Here is a 24276-nt window from a genome sequence, read left to right as displayed (position 1 = left end):
TAATGAATTCTTTAGTCCAGCATTCTAAAATATAAAGAAAGATGATGGGAAATGCAAGTCCTTAAAACAAAACAAAAAAGCCTCCCATTGTGGGAGGCAACACATTGGACTGTACCATTCATTCTAGAAAGCTGGACGTGGATGCAAAAAACTTGAGCCATCTTTGTTCACTGCTGCTATACCTGTGCCTGGCTTCCCAGTTTCTAGATTCTCCAGAGGGAAAGGTAGAGAAGGAAAGACTGTGGGTGGTGAGGCAGTGGGTGGAGCCTCAGTCAGAAATGGTAGACCTGGTAAGAATTTCACTCCTGCTACTTCTCCAGGTTTTGGTGACATGACATTAGACACAGCAAGAAGAGACCTCAGTTACTAGGGAGTCCAGCCCCCACACTTCATGGTGAAGAACTGCAGTGTCAGAGAAGGACAGTGACTTGCTCAAGGTTGCCTAGTAAGTGAGCAGCAGGACTAGGCCCAGAAGCCAGGATGCCTACATAATAGTGAAGCCTCTTTGTACTGTGACAGTCTGGGACATAGTGCTGAAGAAGAGCAATAAGTCCAGTTTCTCTAGCTCTTTATGTGCATTTTCTTCTTCATCTATTTCATCTTCTTCCATCAATGGTCTTACCAAAATTTGACCTTTTCTCAGACACAACAGATACTTCTAGGACTTTCCATTGGTATATTTGCATTCAGTTTGAGAACTAAGTGGACCGCATTGTTGGAAGTAGGCCAGCCTCTGAATTAAAAGACCTAGGGCCAGAGCCAGCTTCTACTGCTCACTTACTATGTAACATTAGGCTCTGCTTAGTCTTGGTTTCCTCATTTACAGAATGGGTGTAGTAACACATGCCTCTCAGGCTGCCTCTTATAAAAATTAAATAAGAAATAAGTGTAATTACTTAGCACTGAAACTGATCATTCAGTTTGTCTCGCTTCTACTGAAGTATTTGCTCAGTGCAAGATCCCAGGACCACAAATATTGCCCAGTGTCAGCCAGCAAGCACTAACCACAGCTCCCCGCTAGCATGCTGGTCTTCTCCACCCACCGATTGACAAGGCAAAGAAGTAAGACAGGGAAGGAAGGATCAATCCTTTCTAGAGTCAGGGGAGGGGATACTGGAGAGTAAATTTTGAATGATGAAACAGAACTCCCTACATGAGAAATTGGGGTAATTTTCAGGAAATTTAACAGCATGAGCAGATGCAAAGGTGTGATGGTTTTTGGAAAGCTAAAGCAAGACATTTAATATAGCTAAAGCACAGATTAGAAGGGGAAGTGAGTGGGGGATGGTCAGAGTGAGAAACAAGACTAGAAAGTTTGGTTGGGCCAATTCATAAGGCGGCACCAGTGAGAGACGCTGAAGAGAGGAGTAGGAATTCAGTGCGAGCCAGAGCTCTCAGGCTGGTGGGCCTGGGGTTCAGCCCAAAGACATGTTCACTTGATTCACATAGGGCCTTAATTTAGGTGGGGCATGCACTCTCCAATTCTACTTTTTACTTTCTTCCTGGCCCTGACCTTACTCTGCTACTTTACTTATTTTTATTTCCTGCCTGGACCTTGAAGGCATTTGAGCTTGAGAGGTTTGGAGCAGAGCACTGATAAAATTGGATTTGAGTTTTAGATTCATGCCAGTGGCTGGATCCCGGGTGGGCCACAGGGGTAATGCTCGTGGTCAGGAGTCCAGTTAACAGATAGCCATAAGAGGTGGCCATAATTCAGTTGGAAAATGATTAGATCCTGATCTAAGGCAGAGGTAGAGAGGGCAGTGAGAGGGAGGTGAATGTGAGAATTATTTGGGAAGACAGAATCTGCAGGACTTGGTAAAAAATTAAGGGGAGTTTAAGAGAGAAAGGAACTTAACTGAAGGATTTTAGGGCAGACTGTCTTATGCTGGATATCATTGAGGTCCTGCCCAGTGTCTGATGGGGCATAGAACCTCAATAAGTGCTTCTTCAGTATATAAAAAAGTGGGTAAGGGATTTCAGATGGTTCTTGGGTTTCTAACTTAAAAGGAGACGTATATTAGATTTCCAAATTTTCTTCACTGAATGTGAGCAGCACATTTCCAATAATAATGAAGCTTTGGCTTCCGTTTTAAACTAAACACCAATTCCTCAAGATCCAGATAGCCCATGGAAGGCTACCAAAGGAACTTGGTGGGCTTATGAGAAGCATAAATTAGAGGCACTGGTTAAAGGGGATGCTGTCTGACATTTCCCGTAGGAGGCCTAGACCAAAAAAGTTCAAATACTGAGTTCTTACGCTTTTGGAGATAAAAGTTAGAAAAAGTCCAACTCTGGAGCTGCCAAGAGGCTGGGCTCCTTCTCCTTGCCTAGCACTCTCATCATTGAAGTAACAACAAAGATATAACCAACAAAATAAATAAGTGCTCTGTGGATTGAAGAGATAATACTTTCATTGGCCAAATGTTAAAATATCAAAGGTCCAGGAAAGGATATGGTTATGGGCCTTTGATGTACCATAAAGGCCCATTTCATGCACCAGTCGGGAGTATTTCAGGGCAAAGATGGAATGATATTTTATGTCACCTCTGAGGCATAAAGGACACTTTATGAGTCAAAGGAAGCCAAGTTCTTAAATGGCCGGAGACTGGCAGGTTACTAGTTTAAAATCTAAACACCAACCCAGATTCCAAAACAAAATTACTCTCAGCACCCCTGCCCAGGAGAAGTTTGCTCAGGTTGTCAGAGGCAGTGAAGTGGGAGATATATTCCCACACCAGGCCGATGGAATCCCAATGGCTCCAGTCACCAGAGGGAACAGGGCCCAAAGTGCCAATATTAGCAGATGGGCCCATGCCTACTGAGCCATGGGGGTCAAGAAAGGACCCAGGGTCTAAAAGATGGTGAAAAATTAGTGAAGTATTATCTTCTCAGGAAATTTCTGTTGAGTAAACACTGAATGAGGAATTGTGCTTCATTCCCATCTGTGCTCGAATGTTTCTTCCTCAGGACCCCATTATACTGTGTCCTTTTGCCCACTTTTATTTTCTTCAGCGATATATAAGAGTGGTGGTGCATATAATTTGTTTCTTTGTGGTCTCTTTTGATGGTAAGATCCATGTAGACATGGGCAATCTCCCCACAAGAGAATGCTGCTTGACACAAAGCAGGGCCATGTAAAAAACTGGCCAACAGATGAATGAGGGCCTCTTACTTGTGCAGAGCCCTGTGCTAAGTGATTCTTATCTGGTCCCTCCCTTTTTAACGCTCACAGTCTAGGCAGAGAGACGGCCACCATGTTGTACTGAAATCCTTAGTGCTGATGTAGAGCAATGTGCAGGATGCTCCAGTCCCAGGAAAACACCAAAGCAAGCTTGTTGGTAAAGGTCAGGGAAACCACCAGGAAAGTGAAGTTCCAGCCAACATCCAAAGGATGCATGAGAGTTAGCCAGAAAGGGATGTAGGGAGAGTTTCTACAGCAAAAGAAATGGCTGGTGCCAAGTCACAGCACACCCATTGAAGTGGCTGAGTAAAGATGTGTTGAATGAATGAATACATGCATGAAGTTGTTAAAGATTACCACAACTTATTTTTCTAATCATTCATTCAAAAAGACAGTCAAAAAAGTGCCTTCCCCTCATGTGTCATTTGTCTGAATTATGCACTGGCCCGTTTCATTTTTTCCCTACAAAAATATAAACATTCCCAGGAGCATGAGCAGGTTGACATAGGAACTTGGAAAAAACAAAACAAAACAAGGCAAACAATAGACAGTATATAACAGCTTCCTCCGGCAAACACACAGCCTCTCAGAAAATGAAAGGACTTCAAGTATCACCTAGTGAGGTGTGCTGAAAAGGACCTAGAATTTGAAATTGGAAGGATGGGATTCAAGCATTACATCAGTATTTGCCAGGCAAGTCATTTTGTGTCTGTCAGTTATGATTTCTGAGCTGTGAGAATCAAATGAAAGTACTTTGTGAACCAAAAAGTTATGGATAAATAAGAGTAATTTATTTTTATTCTTCCCACTCAATTTATTATTTATTTTCTAAATGACAGAGTAAAATGCACTCTTTTTTGGGCATACAGTTCTAGGAATTTCAACACACACAGAGATTTATGTAACTGCCACCAAAATCAGAATACAGAATAGTTCTTGTTACCCCCAAACTCCCTCCTGCCACCTATTTACAATAACATGTTTCCTGCACCCTTCACCCTGAGCCGCCTCTGATGCATTCTCTTAGACTATATATAGTTCTGTGTCTCTCTAAATGGAGAATAGCAGATAGATGGACTCATACAGTACACAGCCTTGGAGATGGATTTCTTTCACTTAGCATAATACCTTTGAAATTCATCCCAGAGACACCTGGGTGGCCTTTGGCTCAGGTCGTGGTCCCAGGGTCCTGGGATCAAGTCCTGCATCAGGCTCCTCGCAGGGAGCCGGCTTCTCCCTCTGTCTGTGTCTCTGCCTCTCTCTCTCTGTGTCTCTCAGGAATAAATAAAATAAAATAAAATTAAAAAAAAAAACTCATCCCAGTTGTTGCACGTATCACAAAATCATTCCTTTTATTGCTGAGCAGTGTTGTATGGTATGGATAAGCCATGGTTTGTCTATCCATGCACCCACTGAAACACATTTAAGTTGTTTCCACTTTTTGGTGATTATGAAGAGACCAACTAAACACATTTGTATATGACTATTTGCATGAACCTAAGTTTTAATTTTTCTAGAGAAAATACCCAGTAGTGGGATTGGCAAGTAACAGTGTAAGTGCATGATTAACTTGATTAAAACCAGAGTCACTGTACCATGTTGCATCCCCAGGAATGTGATTTGGTTTTGAAGAGAAGAAATAGAGGTCTGGAGAAGTGAAGCGATTCACTTCTGATCACAAAGCAAATGAGGAAATGTGGATAAGAATTCTAAGAATTGTTAGTTTTCTGCACACTTTCATTAAGCTGAGATTTAACACTGTTCATTTCATGTACTCCAAGAAAACTGTTTGAGAGGAGCTCTACTTATTGGTTTGCTTATTTATTGGCCCCATTTTACCAGTGAAGAGACAGATGGCAGGGTAGGTCTAATAGGGCAAATGACCTGCCCAGGGTCACATAACTCATGTGTGATGGATAGAGTCTGACTCCAAGCTCACGCTCCTTTCCCTTGTGCAGTTTCCTTCACTTGCTGAAAGTTACCCAGAGGTTTATTTTAAATGAATCAACATTTCCACCCGCATGGTTATGCTATGTTACAGAAAAAAAAATTTCCATGCTTTCATAGCATGAACTGTGCTTATTAATAACTGTTCCTCAATTGCTTCAATTTTCACATTATTAAAAAGCTAAAGCCTGGCTCACTTGTCACTTTCTTCTCTCTGGTTGGAATGAATTTTTGTGTTTGTGTGTGTGTGTGTGTGTGTGTGTAACTGGGGCTAGGACTGAAAAATGAAAGAAGGATTTATGTCTGATGCCCACCGTGCTACCAGGCAACTCCTCGCCCCTTGGTGCACTTCTATTGGCGTTTCACAAGCAGGTGGTCCCTAACCTCAGCCTGGATCAGGGACAATTGGAGATGACCAGAGACACACTGTGGTTCCTGCATCCCAGGAGTGCACATATCCAGTTTCATGGCTGAAAAGTGTTGAGACGGTTTTCAGCTCCAGGCTGTCTGTGTCAGCAGGGAAAAACTGATGGCCTCCTTTCAGAACTGGCTTTTATGGGAGCCTCACATGTCTCCCAGGCTAGAGTTTCCACTTGAGCCCTAAAGACAAACAGCAGGAAGGAAGCAAGATAGGGAAGGATGGAAGAGAAAAAGAAAGTAATGAAAGAAGGAGAAAAGAAAGAAAAAAAGAAATGCAGAAAAGAGGGGAAAACCTAGAGAGAGACAGAAGGAAACCTGCAAAACACTAAGGAGCAAGGAAAAGAAGCAATGGCCACGATAGCCAAACTGTGGAAGGAGCCTCGGTGTCCAACGAAAGATGAATGGATAAAGAAGATGTGGTTTATGTATACAATGGAATATTACTCAGCTATTAGAAATGACAAATACCCACCATTTGCTTCAACGTGGATGGAACTGGAGGGTATTATGCTGAGTGAAGTAAGCCAGTCGGAGAAGGACAAACATTATATGTTCTCATTCATTTGGGGAATATAAATAATAGTGAAAGGGAATATAAGGGAAGGGGGAAGAAATGTGTGGGAAATATCAGAAAGGGAGACAGAACGTAAAGACTTCTAACTCTGGGAAACGAACTAGGGGTGGTAGAAGGGGAGGAGGGCGGGGGGTGGGAGTGAATGGGTGATGGGCACTGGGGGTTATTCTGTATGTTAGTAAATTGAACACTAATAAAAAATAAATTAAAAAAAAAGAAAAAAAAGAAAAGAAAAAAAATAAATAAAAAAAATAAAAAAGTAAAAAAAAAATAAATCCAAAAAAAACAAACAAACAAAAAAAACAAAAAAAAAAAAAAAAAAAAAAAAGGAAAAGAAGACATGAATGCAGGTAGCTTGTTTTCCTTCTTTGGTGTTTGTTATAGATTATCCTGAACTAGCTGGAAGGGAACAGAGTGATTGAACCAAGCTAATTAGATCTTCATTTGATTTTGTGTTTGTTTGACTACTTAGTTTATAACTTGGCAGAGAATTTTATCATATATACCCTGCTAACTGGTTTATCTAAACTGAGATTGAGCATGAACAAAATTGACTTTGGATTTGCTGCTTCAGACCACACAAAAGAGGGGAGAAAGTCCTTTCAAGTAAACACTCACGTGCAGTGTCAGACCTAACAGGGAGACCTCAGCAGCCTCTCAGAGACCCAGGGACAGCAGAGTTGGTGAGCATGCCTGGGCTGAGTGCGCTCGTGTGCAACCCCCCCCCACAAAAATACTCCCCCCACACACACGCACACAGAGTGAGACCAGGGAACAGCATGGTAGCCTTTTAGGAATTTGGAATTCACAGTCAGCTCTGAGTTTAATTCCTGGCTTGCTCCTCACTGAGCCTCAGTAGTCTCAATTGTGAAATGGGGGTAAAAATACTATCCTATTGGGCAGAAGCAAGGATTCAATGAAATAGCAGGGAAGATGCTTTGCATCAAGTATAGCTTTTAGGAAGAGCTTGATTCCCTATTTTTTTTATCTTTGATTTTTTTAAATAAATTTATTTTTTATTGGTGTTCAATTTACCAACATACAGAATAACACCCAGTGCTCATCCCGTCAAATGCTCCACTTAGTGCCCGTTACCCATTCACCCCCACCCCCCGCCCTCCTCCCTCTTCCACCACCCCTAGTTCGTTTCCCAGAGTTAGGAGTCTTTATGTTCTGTCTCCCTTTCTGATATTTCCCACACATTTCTTCTCCCTATTGTTCTTTGCCTCTGATGTTGAGGAGGACTGACACCAAGGCTGTAGGCTATGCCCCGATCATTTACAGCTTGGTTCCCATCAAAACCAAATTCTGGGACTTCAACAACATACCTTTTCAGTCTCCCTATGGGTAAATTATACTGGATTTCAGTCCCTATAGGCAAGTCGCATTTCAAGCAATGGCTTAAAATGCTGGGCATTTGCAGTCCCTGAGATGTATACTCTCTTATTTTTGGGTTTCCCAGTGGAGTGTCCTTGCTCTTTGGCCTCTCTGATCATTCTCACTGGGTCTCTAACTTGAGCTTAGGCATCATCTTTTCTGGGTCTCCTCTCCAGACACTGGGCTCTGTGCCTCTCCTTGGGGCTCACTTGGCAATCTCTACAATCACACTCAGAGACCATGTTGTGCTGTGCTGTCCGTATTGGTTCATTTGCCTGTCAGAACGCAAGCTCCTTGAATGCAGGAACTGTTTTCTGTCTCAGATTTGCAATCCTTAATATGATACCTGCTTGTGTGACTGCATGCCAGTCATTTAGCCTCCTTTAGCCTCAATCTTCTCATCCATAAAATGGGGATAATACGAGTACTTAAGGGTTAACTGACTCAAGACATGTAAAAGCTCATGGTACTGTTGCTGGTACATAGTAAGTGCTCAATGTATATTAGCTATTAAAAGTATCATTTGAATTATCAAATGAATGAACGAATATGAGCAAGACACTTCCCTGCCATTGAGAAGTTTAGTCTAGTAGGGGAAGCGTATATACGAATAGCTCACAATGAAACCATGTGATAATAAAATGCAAATCCATTAAAAAAAGGAAAGAACAATAGAAAAGAAGATTCATTTAAAATTTGATCACTAAGGTAATGGCGAAAGTTCAAGAAGTACAACATTGGTGTGTGTTTATGTGTATGTAGGGAGGACAAGGGAAGAATAAATAGAAAGTATCATAATAATACCAAGGTCTTAGGCTACAGAGAACTGTGACTGAGGCTTCTCCAGTTTGCTCGGAGTTTCCTAGCTACCAAAGCAGAAAATTAGGCCAATTTTTCATTAAAAATCTTTGATTCTAGCTGCAAGAGATTATCAAAAAATTTTCAACGATACTACTGGTGTTATGGGAGCGACAGTCCTTTATTGGTGAGACTATCCCACATCTTGCAGGCCTCTTCCTGCTAAAGATCAATTGTGTCCTCAATTGATCAATTGCTGTGACAATCACAAAATGTCTCTATACTTTCACAAATGCCCTTTAGGGGTAGAGCTACCCTGACCCAGAATCACTCAAGTAACCCATTTGGTTTCAAGGAAGAGGAGGTCAAGATTCAGAGAGAGGATGGGACTATCCTCTCCCCAGACCAATAACATCAAAGGAAGGCCCCAAACCCCACGTATTTTGACCCTGGTTTGGTTTCTATCAGTGTTCTATTGATCTGTGTTTTCTTTTTAAAAATTCTCTTGATTCTATTATTTCTACCATATACTGAAACAAACCCACCCTCTGCATTTGAAGATTCTGTTTAATTTCCCAATCTGTAAACTATTATCCTGTATGGGGAGATGGTGGGGGAGAAATATCCAATTATCTCACAGGCAGAAACCAGAGGGCCTCAGTGCTCTTGCATGCTTGGAGAGTTCTGAGTGAAAGTCAGAATACCCAATTTCCCTCACGGAGGCTGTGCCAACATACTTTCCTTGAGACTTCCCAGGCCAGGCAATTTGACTCACTGATTCTGAGAATTCAGACAGAGAAGCCCAAGCTCTTCCTTCTTTGGCTACATTTACGTGGTGATTCTGATAGAAGCAAATGGAGGAGTGGAGTGTCTCATTCAGTGCAATTATAATCACAGTTCAGGGTTCAGAAACTCCTTGCAGATGCTCTGCTGGGTAAGGAGGGGCCAATGTGATCTGGCTCTTTGTCAGCCTGAGGATCAGCTGAGATCTACAGGCAGTGTAGAGGGAAGACATTTGGATTTACAGCTGGAGCCTGACCTGAGATTTTCTGCCTCTGAAGCTTATGCCTTTGTGATCTTGACTGAATACCATCCTCCTTTTGGAGCCTCATCCTGAGAGCGCTGAACTCATATGGTTATTGTGGGTAATCTCATCAGACGATAATGAGAGAGTTGTTTGCCTTTTTAAGGCAGCGTACCATGGCAGAGAACACCGGTGCTCACCAATGATTCAGTCTCCTTTCTTCATCCTGGATACATAGCTGAATCTCATCTTGGCCCCCTTGCCAGTGGAAGGTGGAGAGGTGGTGCGTCTCCCTTGCACAGCACTCTACCCTCTCTCCTCATGTGCCTTGTTACACAATACAGTTTGATTCCAAAATCCACCCCCACCCCAATGAAGCACCATTGTTATTTGAAAGACAAACCTACAGTTGGACCCTGTTTTTGGAACTTAACCTCTGTGACCTCAGGAAGGTCATCTTACAGCTGAGGTAATTGAACTCAGAGAAGGAAAGTGGGACTAATAGAACCTCGGTTATGGGATTATTGTGAAGATTAAATGGGACCGTGGATGGGAGGCATCTGGCATGGTGCCTGGCACATAGAAGGTGCTCAATAAATGTCAGTCACAGCATTCTTCCTTCTTCCTGAAGAGTGAAGAGCTTTGTTTCCTATCAAAGGAATCCCTGAGTATAGGAAACAGTAGTTAAGAAATTGGGGGGGAGAGGTATGTAGGTATTTCCTGATTCCCTTATCCCAATTGCAACCCCATTTAAGAATTCATCTTTTGAAGGTACCCTGGACTAGAAGAAGTGTTGGATTTTTTTTTCCAGTCTTGGTTTTTTGAACACATAGCTCCTCTTCTTCTCTGGACTCGTTTCTCTTTAGAATGGGGGAGCTGAACTAAATGACCTCCAAGAGCCCTCTAGCTCTGCCAGAGTGGAATTCCATGTTAATGTGAGAAGACTGAAAGACTGTGGAGAGAAAGGCATCAAGGATGGGGAATGGGCTGGAACGGAGGCTTAGAGGTATCATATAACATGTCCCAAAGGACGCAAGCCATGCTCCAAGGTCATACAGAAATGATTTACAGTCTTGGAGTCCATAAATAATCCCTGGATGGTGGAGTCTTTTAAATATCTGATGACACTGGATGCCACAGTAGGGGAGAAAGCCCATTCTTCTCACGAACTCTAGTGTTATTGTGAACTTTTGCAAGATTGGATTGAGGCTTGCTTTCTTTTCCTTTTCTTGTCTTTTTCTCCTTCCTCTTCTTCCTCCCTGTTCTCTTTCTCTCTAGGCTCCTTCGCCTCCCTTCTCTCCCTGTCCTGGTTTGCTACTGACAACTACTCTCTCATTCTTTAAAGAACTTTGCTTCTTTCACTTTTCTTTTTGATGCATGCATTTTATTATCTAGTTTCCAACCCAAATTATTTAACTTATGTGCATTTTTTTTCTGCCTCTTATTTAGTCTTAGCTCTGTATCTCTCCAGATACTATGGGAAGAGAATCAGGTCACTTTTTGATTAAACAATCTTTGAGACTTAATAACAACACTAATAACAGACTGACTGGTTTATAAATTCAAGAGAGGGTCAGGCACCATAATTTTAACTACTATTGCAGACAGTTGAGGTTATTGCAGAAAGATCATGGTGGGGGAGACAATTCTGAGAAAAAACAAGTTGAGGACAAATAGCCTCTTTTCAACACTGTTTACAGTCTTTAAGGATAATCACGAATTCCAAGTTTTCGCAGACAAAATCATTAACTCTGACATTCCAATCAACCTTGAAATTAACTCCAATCTAAACTTCAACCACTGAGCAGACATTTTTTGATGTGCAATCATATGCTTTTTCCTTTGGAGTAGAAAATTAAGAGCACAATTTGGAATCATATAGACAGTGTTACCATAGTATTTTATTCCTAAGGTGGCCTTAATTATAATCATAGGGAAATAGAGATTTTACCTATATTAGAGACCTCCTTCCTTCCCTTCATCCTTAATATATACACAGGTTGAATATTTTGACTAGAAACCACAACATCCCAAATTCTTAGCCCAGTGCCCAGGTTTTGTCAGAAAGTCAAATGATTTCATCTTCTCAGCCACCCTGCAACCGAAGTATCACTATCACCAATTAGAAATGAGATTGCAGTAGTTTCAGACTTCAAAGTGGTAGGCCTAAGATTTGGTTCCTAGTCTATCTAATTCCAAAACTTCTCTTTCTTGTGCCCAGAAATTCCTTCTACTTACTATTGTTTTGGTTACCCAAAATCAACACCAATATTTTTTCTTTTTTTTTGTGGAATATAAAAATCAAAAGGTGATTAAACTCTGGGAAAAAAATATAATAATGTAAGTTTCCTTTTCCAACGGGAAGGCATTTCATGCTTTCATTTATTCCTTCTCAATAAACTGTCCTCTTCATTGTTGCATTATCACTAGCTTTCTTTTTTAATTTAATTTTTACTTTCTGTATACTCCCACTCCATGACTGTATGTGCTTTGAGGAAAGAGATAATCTCTGCTGCATTTGCAATTTCTATCCAGGGTTGAGTCCAATGCATGGCATCATGCAAATGCCCCCATACTGAGTGCTCCCTACTATGTGATTACTCTTTAGCCAATATTTAACTGGTGCTTTTCATGTATAATCATCCATGATGAAGAAGACCCCAGACCACTGAATGTAGTTGGAGAGAGAAGATTAAAACTGGGAGCAAACAGTTAATGATAGAAGACAGAACCAAGGGACCAGTGAATATTTGGGCTCATTGTCAAGGCCTCAGAGCTTTCCTCATTGTGGTGGAACATGTATGAAGACGACTGTACTGGTTATTCCCTATTTGTCCTCTAGATCTATTCTCTACTCCTCTCTGACTGACTCTAATGCCCAGAGTCTGACCTCTATAGAATGTATCACTCTGGCTCTTTCCTGTTTTTCAGTTGAGTTTGGCCGCTAAGTGCTGACAGGATAGTAGAATGAAGAAAAGAGAGGGTGGGTACTTAGTTTGTCTACTCCCTCCCTGCTTTGCCATGGTTAGGGTAGCTCCTGTTGGGCAGCCCCTCTCCTTCATCTCCCAGTCTCACTGGGCTCTGATCCAGCTGGTCCCTTTTCTTTCCCTTTCAGCTACTGGAGTAGCAGTAGCTTTTTGCAATCCCTAGACTCTGGGTATGTTCCCCCCCCCCTTTTTTAAAAAGAGGTTATTTATTTATTCATGAGACACACACACATACACACACACACACACACACACACACAGAGGCAGAGACATAGGCAGAGGGAGAAGCAGGAAGCCTGATGTGGGACTTGATCCCAGGACCCCAGGATCATGACCTGAGCCAAAGACAGACGCTCAATCACTGAGCCACCCAGGTGCCCCACCTGCATATGTCCCTTAATGCTGTCCTCACCTCTGTAAATAATCTCTTCTTTAAGTTTTCTTCAGTTAAACATGTTGAGTGTTCTGTTTCTTACCAGGACACTGATTGGTACAGGGGCTGTTGGGCTGTAATAATTGTCGATTATGTGTTAACATGGGCTGGTCAAGCAGAAACTCTCCCCTGAAGCCAGGGACACATCTGCTTAAGTGATAGGAAGTAGATGAACAGAGGCTAATGGTCTCTACAACTCTATATAGGCATGATAGCTCTAAACCCTTCCCCCATCATTCATTCATTCATTCATTCATGCAATTAGTCAATGAATTTTTAGGGTGTGGCCACTGTGTCTCAGGCAGACTTCTAAGTTTTAAAATTAGATCACAAATAAAACTGACAAAACAGCTGGGTGATTGGAGTTTTCATTCTGGTTAAAGATGACATATTTTCTTTCTCTCTTGTCCCCCCCCCCCCCCCTCAGGTGAGGAAGTAGAGAAGGATAGAGAGTAGGGCTGTAAGGCTCTATGTTTGCTTAAAAAATTAACCCCAGAACAATTATTTCTTACTAGTATTTGGGTCACTAAATCTTAACTCTTCTGAGAATGAAGTACTGTGTTTCCCTTTCTTGCTACTCGAAAGCATGTTGGTTTATTAGTCTGTCAATATTCATCCCAACAAATTGAATTTGGGTCAAAGCCTAATGATGTATGCTTCTTTCCATGAATAAAAATCAAGTTTTCATACAATCATGGACTGAATTTGACATGGGCTATTGCTCAGCTGAAGAAATGGACTCGCATTTTATGTTCAGAATGTCAGATCCATGGAGCACCTGGGTGGCTCAGTCAGTTGAGCATTTGACTCTTGATTTTGGCTCATGTCATGATCTCAAGGTTGTGAGATGGAGCCCCACGTCCAGCTCTACACTGGGCATGGAGCCTGTTTGGGATTCTCTCTCTTCCTCTGTCTCTTCCCTCTACCCCTCACCCCCAACTTGCTTGCTTTCTCTCTAAAATAAATACAATGTTTAAAAAGTTGGTTCCAGAAAATACCTGATGCATGGGAAGTTCCTGATATAGCATTTAGCACATAATACATACCGAACAGGTTTTATTTTTTATCTTCACAGCAACATACAAGTTAGGTGAGAATTAGTATTTTTTTAAGATTTTATTTTTAAGTAAGCTGTACCCCCAACCTGGGGTTCAAACTCACAACCCCAAGATCAAGAGTCACATGCTCCAGTGACTGAGCCAGCCAGGCACCTCAAGGTGAGACTTATTATACCTTTCTAATGGATAACAAAAATGAGGCTTGAAATGATTCAGAATAAAGCTGTAAAAAAAGAAAAAGGCTTTGAAATAAGACATCTGCAACGGGTGATTCTAATATAAATATACACTACAGGCACATCCAGAATGGTGTTCAATTCCCTGTAAACTTCATGAAACTTTCTGTTGTTCCCACACAAGTTAGCATCTTAGTATATAAATGAGTGAAATTATAGAAATTTGAATCTGCTTTAATTTACAAAAATGCATAAACCAGCTACAATCCCTATTTTTCATTAATGCTTATAACAATTAATGTATACCATGCTTCATAGCTGGTCACAAACATTGGAGTATATGTAGCGGCACCAATGGGGAGATGCATTCCTGGTGATAATTTAGTTCAAGGATTCCCTAAACTTTTTCCTCACCAAAGTCTTATCCTAGTTTTTTTTTTTCCCTTCAGAGTTGTCAAGTTTTAAAAAATAATTCCACATTTTATTGGTGTTAATTAGGAAAAAATGTAAGGCAGAATGAATTTGCTGTTAATACTTCTTTAATATTGCCTGCAAAACAATTCAGTATTTGAAAGAGTATGACAAACAGGTTGAGAAGCTCTCATAAACTGTGTGAACAGTTGTTGCATATTTATGTGGTTATGCCAGACCATCCACCCCTTCAGAAATGTCTTTTCCTCTGTCCTACTATTAATTCTTATGTGTTTGGGCATGAGGCAAAGTTCTCTAGCTTAGAGTCATGTTATATTCTTACTGTTTACGTAAGAAAATATTTTTTATGTTGCAGTAAAAAAATCTATTGAAGAAAAATTATCATGACATTTTTTTTACAGGTACAGGAACCTTGTTTATTAACTACAAAACAGCATTTACAATCTATGTAATTTTTGTAATTAAAAAAATATTAACACTGGGATATCTCATTGTGTGTTTCCATACTTTCTTAAATGTCCACAATAAACTTGTGGCACTTTTTTTTTTAAAATTTTATTTATTTATTATTTATTTATTTATTTATTTATTTATTTTTTAGAGCTCTGGTTTTTGTTTTTTAATGAAATACGACTTCACATGCAATAGACAGCATGGTATTAAACTTATGTTTTAGTGAATTTTTACTACTTAGATAAAATTCCTCCCAGCACCTCATGGGGTTCCCTTATATCACCTCCCAGTCAATACAGTCTATACATGTGACAGCTATTATAATTTCTATTATCATCGATTCATTTTGCATTTCATAATTCATAAAAAATGAAATAGTTTTTATTCACTTGTGTTTGATTTTTCTTCACTTATTATGCCATGAGATTGATGCATATCATGTGTATCAGTTTGATATTTCTCATTGCTTTATTGTCTACATTTTGTATATATTGGCATTTCGGTATATAAATAAATTTCAGTTTCTGGCTACTATGAGTGAAGTTGTTATAACATTCCTTAGGCATGCCTTTTGTTGGGCAAATTAATAAAACTTTTGTTAGGTATGTGTCTTAGGTGTTGAATTACTTGGTCATGGACCGTGTTTTTTTTTTTTTTTTTTTTTTCTTCAGTCTTAGTAGATTCTCCCAATTTTCAAAGTTGAGGCAGTTTATACTACTACCAATAGGGCATAAAAGTTCCAGGTGCTGAACACTATTAGAAATGTTAGGGTTTTGTCAGAGTTCTTTTTCTTGTTCCATTTAGAAATCCCTGTGGATACATAGTGGCATCTAATTGTGGTTTAATTTACATTTCTCTGATTTGATCATGTGCTTACTGGTCATTTGGATAACCTCTTGTGAAATGCTTCTGCGAGTCTTTTATTTACAAAAAAATTTCTCTTATTAATAATTTACAGTTCTTTATATTTTTTTATTATGAATTTTCTGTTGGCTATGTGTAATATAAATACCTTTTCCTACTGTTGTCTTTCCTCAGGATAAGCTGTAGTTTTTAATATTAATAAAGTCAAATTCATGACTCTTTTCCTTGATGGTTAGTGTATTTTGTATTCTACTTAAGAAATACTTGCCTACCCCAAGGTTATGAAGATATGCTTTTCTGTTATCTTCTAGAGGTTTTATTTTCCTGACCCATCACAGTAGGGCTATAATCCATCTAGAACCAAATTTTATGTATATTAGAGTTCAAAGTTTAATTCCATATTAATATCCAATTAACTCAGCACCAATTATTAAAAACATCACTCTTTTTTCACTGTACTGCAGTGATATGAATTGACTGTGTATGTATGCATCTGTTTCTGGTATTTGTTCCACTGGTTGTCTATACCTGGATCAATACCACACTTGACTTAATGTAGATTTATAGCAAGTCTTGAAATCTGGTAGTTTAAGTACTTCAACTTTACTCTTCTTTTTTCAGATTATCTTTGTTTGGCTTGGCTCTTTACCTTTCCATATAAATTTTACAATCAGCTTGTTGATTTCCATACAGTAAGAATCTTCCACTTTCAACCCCAAGCCCCTCAGGAATCCTTTGCTCTTCATATCTGCCCTTCTCTCCTAGCTCCTGTAGGTTTTATTTCCTGCAGCCTGTACCTGTAATTCTCTTTGAAGGATGCCCTGAAAGCTACAGGAACCACTTTGCCCAAATGTATAGAGAGCTTTAAATGCCAGGGAGTTTAGGTACTCCATAGATCTTAGCAATGACTAACTGTTGCAGGAATATGAAAGCCCAACTTATGTGCATTGAAGTGGGAAAGATTTCAGGTGTCAGTTACATTCCTTAATTTCCCTGTGGGATCATGCAGAGGCCAGATTTTTGCTCACTTTCTTCCCTTTCCATGTTCTACTTCTCTACTTCCCAATCAGTTCCTTCTGAGAACATTTCTCTAATAAATCACTTGCATGTGAATCCTCATCTCAGGGTTTACTTTAAAGTGATCCAAACGAAGACATTTTGGAAAAAAAAATTGCTGGGATTTTAATCAGGATTATGCTGAATGTATAGATCAGTTTTGATAGAACTGACAAAATTACAATATTGAGTCCTCCAATCCATGAACATGGTATATCCTTTAATTTCAGCAAGTGTCCTCTGATTTCTCTCAGTAATGATTTGAAAAACTTGTATATAGAAAAATACAATTTTTGTTAGAATGTCTGACATTTCTTAGAGCAATTATGTTTTTAAAGTTCATTTTTAAATTATATATTGACCATGTGAATTTAGTGGTCTTACTCAATTCACATCTTAATTCTAACAATTTGTCCAAGATTGTTTTAGATTTTCTACATATACCATTAATATCATCTGTGCACAATATCAGTCTTATTTATTCCTTTCCCATTCCTGTGTTCTTTTCCCTCTCAACTTATTACACTGGCTAACACCTCTAGTATAATACTGAATAGAAATAGTGATAGTGCAAACAAATTTCACTCTACCGAACACCAAGGACACATGGTATCCTCAACTTAATCTTTCAGATGAGAAATATTGCAGACATAATATATAATTTCAGTTATACACAAATTTTATGCACTGAAAAAATTGGCATCAAACCTGTGAAAAGTATGCAACATATGCAATATTTCTATTGTCATTTGAGAACCACTGACTTCATGTATTCACTGGTTAGTGTGTTTACCATCATATTTACCAGTCAGTACAGTACTTAGAACTAAAAGTTGTCCAATTTTGATAATAGTACATTCAGGGTTTAATATTTTTTTAAGAAAGAATTTTTTAAAAAAATTTTATTTATTCATGAGAGAGAGAGAGAGAGAGAGAGAAAGGCAGAGACACAGGCAGAGGGAGAAGCAGGCTCCATGCAGGGAGCCCGACACCGGACTCGATCCTGGGACTCCAGGATCAGGCCCTGGGATGAAGGCAGGTGCTAAACCACTGAGCCACCCAGGGATTCCAGGGTTTAATATTCTTGTCTGGCCAATCTATCTCATTTTCTCCATAATGTTCCCAAGAGAACTATACAAATGATAACAGGATGGGAAGCAAAGAATTTTAATTATAAGTTGTCTAAGTATTCTATTTGCTAATGTAGAGCCTCTTCCACAAGGAGTCCTTCAATGACCTGCTTAGGTGAACTCAGCTGAGTGATCTGCAAGTTCACCCTCATACTATTTACTACATGTGTGTTTTGACATTATTTGTCCAATGACATTCTTAGGAACCATGGATCATACATGCCTTATTGTTCATTGCTCTATCCTAAGATTCTAGCAAGTATCTGGCATAGATATACTATTTGTTGACTTTTAACTAATAGACGAGATTTAGATGTAGAGAATGTTACTCCCTTTATGTGACACAGAGCCCCAGTTCACTCATTCAGCAGTATTTGAGGACATGCTATCTGCCAGGATCTCCATCAAATATGTCATTTAATTCACTCAACATTCCTCCAACATAGACATTATTATCCCCATTTGATAGAGGAGTAAACTGGGACTGGGTTGTAGCAGAACTCATATCCAAATCAAATCTATTTGAATCCTAAAGTGATGTTTTTGGGGAAAAAAGCCCCACAGAAACCAAACAGGCAAAAATAAAGAATATTGTAGAGAGAAGGGCTAGTAGGGCATTGTCATTGCTTTAGAAGATCTGAATGGCTGTGATGTGGCACCAGCAGGGACTGTTATTACATATAAAAGCCAAACTAGTACTGGTCAGAAACTCCAGACTTCAGAAAAAAAATAGGAAGAAGTTTCCGGTGAGAAGAATTGTCCAATGGGAGAATGGTAAGCTTTAGTGCTGTAAGTTCCTGTGTGAGTAGTGGGTGTGTCCCAGAGGAGCACCATGATGCAAACCCTGCCTCTTAGGGGCTCATAGGCTTGATGTGGAAGTGGCACAAATACTCTACTTGTTTACTGCTTGTAAGTGCAGCCCAAGGAGCTATGGAGACATAGGGGAGTGCCTGACATTACCTTCTCTGCAGAGCCTTTCTTGAGAAATAAGGATGTCAATAGAGAAAGGTCTTATGAAAAAAGTAGGAGAGTTCTAGGTAAAGAAGAGAAGGGCATTCCAGGCAGAGGGATTGGGACATGAAGCAGCCCAGATGCCCAAAGTGCCTATAGGGCATATTTGGACAGAATGCTAGTAACTTGGTTGTGTGAAAGGTTAGGACAAACAAGCATCAGATCTTGGAAGGTCTTGAAAGACCTCCCAAGGAGTTCAGACTTCTCCTTGTGACCCACAGAGCAGAGTTTGAAGCTGAGGCTTGCCCATAGCTGCCAGTCTGTCTCCTCCATGAATCCTAGTATCTGTTAGCTAGTCTAACTACTTCTGGCCCCATTGTGAAAAGTGTGTTAATTAATGATGAAAACCATTCTGCTCTCCAGGCCTGTGAAGGCTTCCTGGGAGTACTTTGTAGAAAGAAGTCCTGGCTGTTGCTGTCAACAGTTCCTGTGACTCCTGTAATAATGGTATCCTGGTCCCCAGGCAGTTTTCTCTTCTCTTGGGTGTGCCTGCCTCAGCGTCACTCAGAGCATCACGTCACTGTGGCCTGGTGCTCCAGCATGCACAGATCCATCCAGGCCTGGAACCCGTCAGAGACACAGGGAATTAGATGTGTCAGAAGGAGAGGGGCAGGGCTATGTAGCTGGGACTGTTTCCATGTAGCTTTTTGGCTTCCCATGGTGTTTATGGAAAAATAATATGTTTTGCTAAGGAGTGAGGTACTTTTTGCTACAATCACTTTTTTTTTTTTGCCTCCAGAGGTCATTCTTGTATTTATCTGTTTATGACTTTGAAAATATGCAATAAACCAGTTTTTTAGCTGTAGTTCTAATGAAATTATATCAATCTAGTGCAAATCCTTTTCTGGCAAACTTCTCCAAGCATTCAGCAATAGGTAACATTTGTTGGGTGGAAAGGAAAGGGGAAGAAGATCAAGACACTTGGGGCAAACACTGAGGGGTATGTGAAAACTCAAATGGGATTTGCTTGGAGAGGCATCTCAATGCCCATTTCACAGATGTGTTATTGGGTAAGTCTCTTTAGCAAGAAACCTCAGGAGTTAGGACAAATTCCTCTCCCTCCCCACAGCCAATTAGTATCCACCCTCATCTAATTGGTAACTGTGAAACTTACTATTCATCAATGGACCCCTCCCCAAGACCCATTTTTCACCCTTCTCTCACCTTCTGTTGACCCAAGGCAGCTAATATCTACAGATGACGTGACCTAGGCTCTTCTGATCTCTAGCTTCCAGCTGGGTTTGGCTAGAGAGAGGCACTGGCATGAGACCAAAGAGTGGAAGGGGATAGGAGCTGGGTATGTTATTCCTTACCCTTCCTCCTTTTGCTTGGCCATGGTCTGTAGCAGCTGTGCTCCTGACTCTGGGTATAGCTCATATTGGATCAGCCATCTTCCTTGGCTGCTGAGTTCTCTGGGTTCTTGTAAATATTATTCCCTTCCCTTGTCTCCGCAGATCTGGGGGTGGTGATGCCTTCATTCTCTTAGTTGTAACTTGTTCCTTAATCTTGCTTATACCACTCAGGGTGGCTTTTTATTAAATACAATCCTTCTGAGTGTGCCTATGGCCTGCTGGACCCACAGTGACAACGTGACCAAGACTCTTCATTTCTTCAGGGTCTCTCTTCTTTCTCCCACTAATGATGCTCTTCATTTCTAGGTTGGACTTGTGTGACAGCCTACTTCCTTCTGCCTCCACTCTGGCCAGCTCCTCACATCCTTGTGCAGCAGTTAGACAGTTTGCACATGTAAGAATGCTATGTTCCAACTTATGCTCCTTCCAGAGCTCTTCATTTCTTTTCAGATCAAAGCCAAATTCTGCTTACAAAGCCCTCCATGGACATGACCTCAACCAATCTCTCCTTCCATGATTGCTCCACCCAGGTGCTCCATGCTGCAGTTATGAGAAAGCACTAACTTTCTTCTATGGTCATGCAGCATTCGGATGTTCTCCTAAGAAAATGGCTGCCTAATTGATATCTATTGAGCATTTACTAGACACCAACCACCAACTTAAGAATTTTAATGGATAATCCAATTTAATTCTCATATCAATCCTACTTGGTATCTAATTTACAGTCCTCATTTTACAGATGGGACATCTGGGGACAGTTCTGTGGAGGGAAGCAGCAGAAACAGGTTTCAAATCCAGGCATCTCAAACTGTGGAAGGAGCCTCGGTGTCCATGGAAAGATGAATGGGTAAAGAAGATGTGGTCTATGTATACAATGGAATACTACTCAGCCATTAGAAACGACAAATACCCACCATTTGCTTCAACGTGGATGAACCTAGAGGGTATTATGCTGAGTGAAATAAGTCAGTTGAAGGACAAACATTATATGGTCTCATTCATTTGGGGAATATAAAAAATAGTGAAAGGGAATAAAGGGGAAAGGAGAAAAAATGAGTGAGAAATATCAGAAAGGGAGACAGAACATGAGAGACTCCTAACTCTGGGAAACGAACTAGGGGTGGTGGAAGGGGAGGTGGGGGTGACTGGGTGACATGCACTGAGGTGGGCACTTGATGGGATGAGCACTGGGTGTTATTCTATATGTTGGCAAATTGAACACCAATAAAAAATGAATTTATTAATAAACAAATAAATAATAAATAAAAAATCCAGGCATCTCAGCTCAGAGGTCATATTGTATTCAATGGGAGTTCAAACTCCCAACTATTCTTTTAGATCCCAGCTCAGAGTTCACCTCCACTGAGGCATTTCTCTTGATGTCTTCCAGTGGAAGAAATCATTCCTTCACCTGGGTTTCTATGTGTTTCTTCAACTCAAGCCTGTAGACAGCAGATGGTTTCTGAGCTTCCTCATGGAGATCCAGGAATGGAGAGAAGACTCCTTAAGGAAGGGTCATATGCTTCTTGTCAGAGGCAGGCACTGGATTAGGTACCAAGCATGCTGTACATGTTTAATATTTGGGGAACAAATGGGTGTATGAATATATTTGAAAATATGGCCATTGAGCTCAAGCTGATATCTTTGTATCAGAAATGGAAAGGGGAGTTCCAAAGCCCTCAGATTTTGTTTGAATGTTAACATTCACTGAAATATATTGAGAACCTAGCAAGTTCTAGGCATTGTTTTGAATCCAGGGTAAAAGTAATGAATAAGATAGAGATCTCTCCCTCACAGAGATTACATTTGAGTTACTCATCACTGCATTAATAAAGTGAATACTAGAATGCAGTGAGGGAAGGAAGCCATATCTTCAGTTGAGAGGATATTTGTAAGGGCTCTATAAAGCAATCAAGCAGCAGGACAGGGAGCAAATCATGGAGGAGGGGTAGCCCTCCAGACGACATTTGAGTAAAGGCTTATGGAGCCAGAACCGGATGTTCTGTAAGGATGTGGGGAGTGAAGCTCAGGCAGAGAAAAAGGCAAATACAAAGATCTGGAGCAGGAATAAGCTTGCCATGCCTTAGCAAGAGCAGGACCTTTGGTGTGGCCAGGGCATGGGTACTAAGAAGGGTATGTCAGCAACAGATGCTAGAGACCATCAAAGGTGGGGATTTTAATGTATTCTATGTGTGGGGGAAAGATGTTGATATTTTTGATTAGGACAAAGACATGATCAGCCTTTCATAACAAAAAATTACTTTCTGGTACTTTTCTGGCTGCTTTGTGGAGAGAACTTTATTTCAATTTCTCAGCACCTCTTGACCCCCTACTATGCTTAAGGTATATACCTTTAGCTAACTAGTTAGTAGTAGGTAAAATAATGATAAAGACAGTGACCATACTTAAAGCAATTAGATACTAATAATTTCAGCTATGTGCTTTTTGTGGTGATATAATTTTCACCACAAAATAATGTGGTGATATGTAATTTTCCCATCATTGAACATGTACTATTGCCCAGAACTGATGTATTTATGTATTTAACTTGTAGAGATGTTGAAGTAACTGAAGATAATGATTTTTTTCCACCTGAAAAGACAATGAGACCTGGAGAGGTTGAATGATCATCTTCAAATCACATAGCTGGCAAGTAGAACTAAGATTCAGACTTCAGTCTGTCTGCCCCTCTGCCTGTGTTCCTTCCACTCAGCCCTGATACTTCCCATGGTGTAAATACTAGTTTCTGGATCTACCCATTATCTTAACCATCATGTGGAGGCATCGGAACAAAGGGACTGCTCACATTTAGGTTTAAAACAGAATTCGTTTGGGGGCACCTGAGTGGTTCAGTTGCTTATGTGTCTGTCTTCGGCTCAGGTCATGATCTCGGGGTCCTGGGATTAAGCCCACATTATGGCTCCCTGCTTAGCAGTGGTGGTCAGGGGGAGGATGTCTGCTTCTCTCTCTGTCCCTTACCTCTTGCTTGTCCACACACTCTCACAAAATCTTAACAACAACTAATTTTCTTACTTTTCAACAATCCTGTGAAAGGGATATTGATATAATTATTAATCCTGATTTTACAGATATGGGTACTGAGGCTTAGAGTGATGAGCTGGTTTGCATGAACCAGAAGAGGGATTGGAATCGGTTCTGACACAGAGCTCATGCTCCCTCCTCTATATAAGCATTGTCCAATAGAGTATTCTATGATGATGGAAATGTTGAGCAATGCAGTAGTCACCTATGGCTATCAAGCACTTGAAATGAGGCCAGTATAACCCAGAAATTGAGTTTTAAGTTTTATATAATTTTAATTAAATTTAAATAATCTGATGTGGCTAGTAGCTATTACAGTAGACAGTTTACCTTATACCATTCCAATTAAGACAAGGACCAATAACATACTTCCCCACATCTCTTTGTTCTCTCCCATCCTTTTCCTTACTTCCATTCCTAAGGATGGAGCATGTATAGGACAGTAGTGTATGGATGGGGGTTGGGTGGAGCAAGGTCCATGAGACCCCGTGCCTGCTCTGGCTTCTGTTTAAGATAGGGAGATTAGATATGTGCATAAATAAGTAAAATACGAAGTTGAAGGTTTAATGTTCTAAGTAAGTGCCCCAAGAGCAGAGCTGATAAGCAGTGAGGGGATAAGGCTTGCTCAATCTCCTTATAGGGCAGTTGAGGAGCATGTGAGATAATTGGTGTGAACGTGCATTAAGAATAACGTGCTCCATAAATTGTCAAGCACTCTGTGTATGCAACTATCAGAGACAACGTTGTCTCAACTTTGTGGGCCGATAGTATTCCAAGGATATGCATCTGTAATCTCACCGGATCATCACAAGCTTACTGTGAGGTGTGTAAGATACCATCCCCACTCTGAAATGTGGAAAGGGGTACTCAGAAAGGGTAAGCACCTAACCAAGGACAAATAGCTGGCTGGGACAGAGCTCTGGGTGTGACCCCAGGTTTCCTGACTCTAGAATTAGGA

General features: G+C 40.4%; 1 long non-coding RNA gene across 2 annotated transcripts in view; it reads right to left on the bottom strand.

The window, feature by feature from the left end:
* The window catches only part of LOC111095950, a 60416-nt gene that overhangs the window by 8665 nt on the left and 27475 nt on the right, over positions 1-24276 (bottom strand). The window contains exon 1 of one of the 2 annotated variants that reach the window (XR_005359748.1): positions 12724-12809. The exons of the other annotated variant lie outside the window; for it this stretch is intronic. This is a non-coding gene — a long non-coding RNA (uncharacterized LOC111095950). Of the gene's footprint in view, positions 1-12723; positions 12810-24276 lie in introns of those variants that run through there. 2 annotated transcript variants of the gene reach the window in all.

This window comes from Canis lupus, chromosome 5 (genome assembly GCF_011100685.1).
Source record: "Canis lupus familiaris isolate Mischka breed German Shepherd chromosome 5, alternate assembly UU_Cfam_GSD_1.0, whole genome shotgun sequence".
NCBI classification, from domain to species: Eukaryota; Metazoa; Chordata; class Mammalia; order Carnivora; family Canidae; genus Canis; species Canis lupus.
This window is presented reverse-complemented; position numbering and strand designations above follow the sequence as displayed.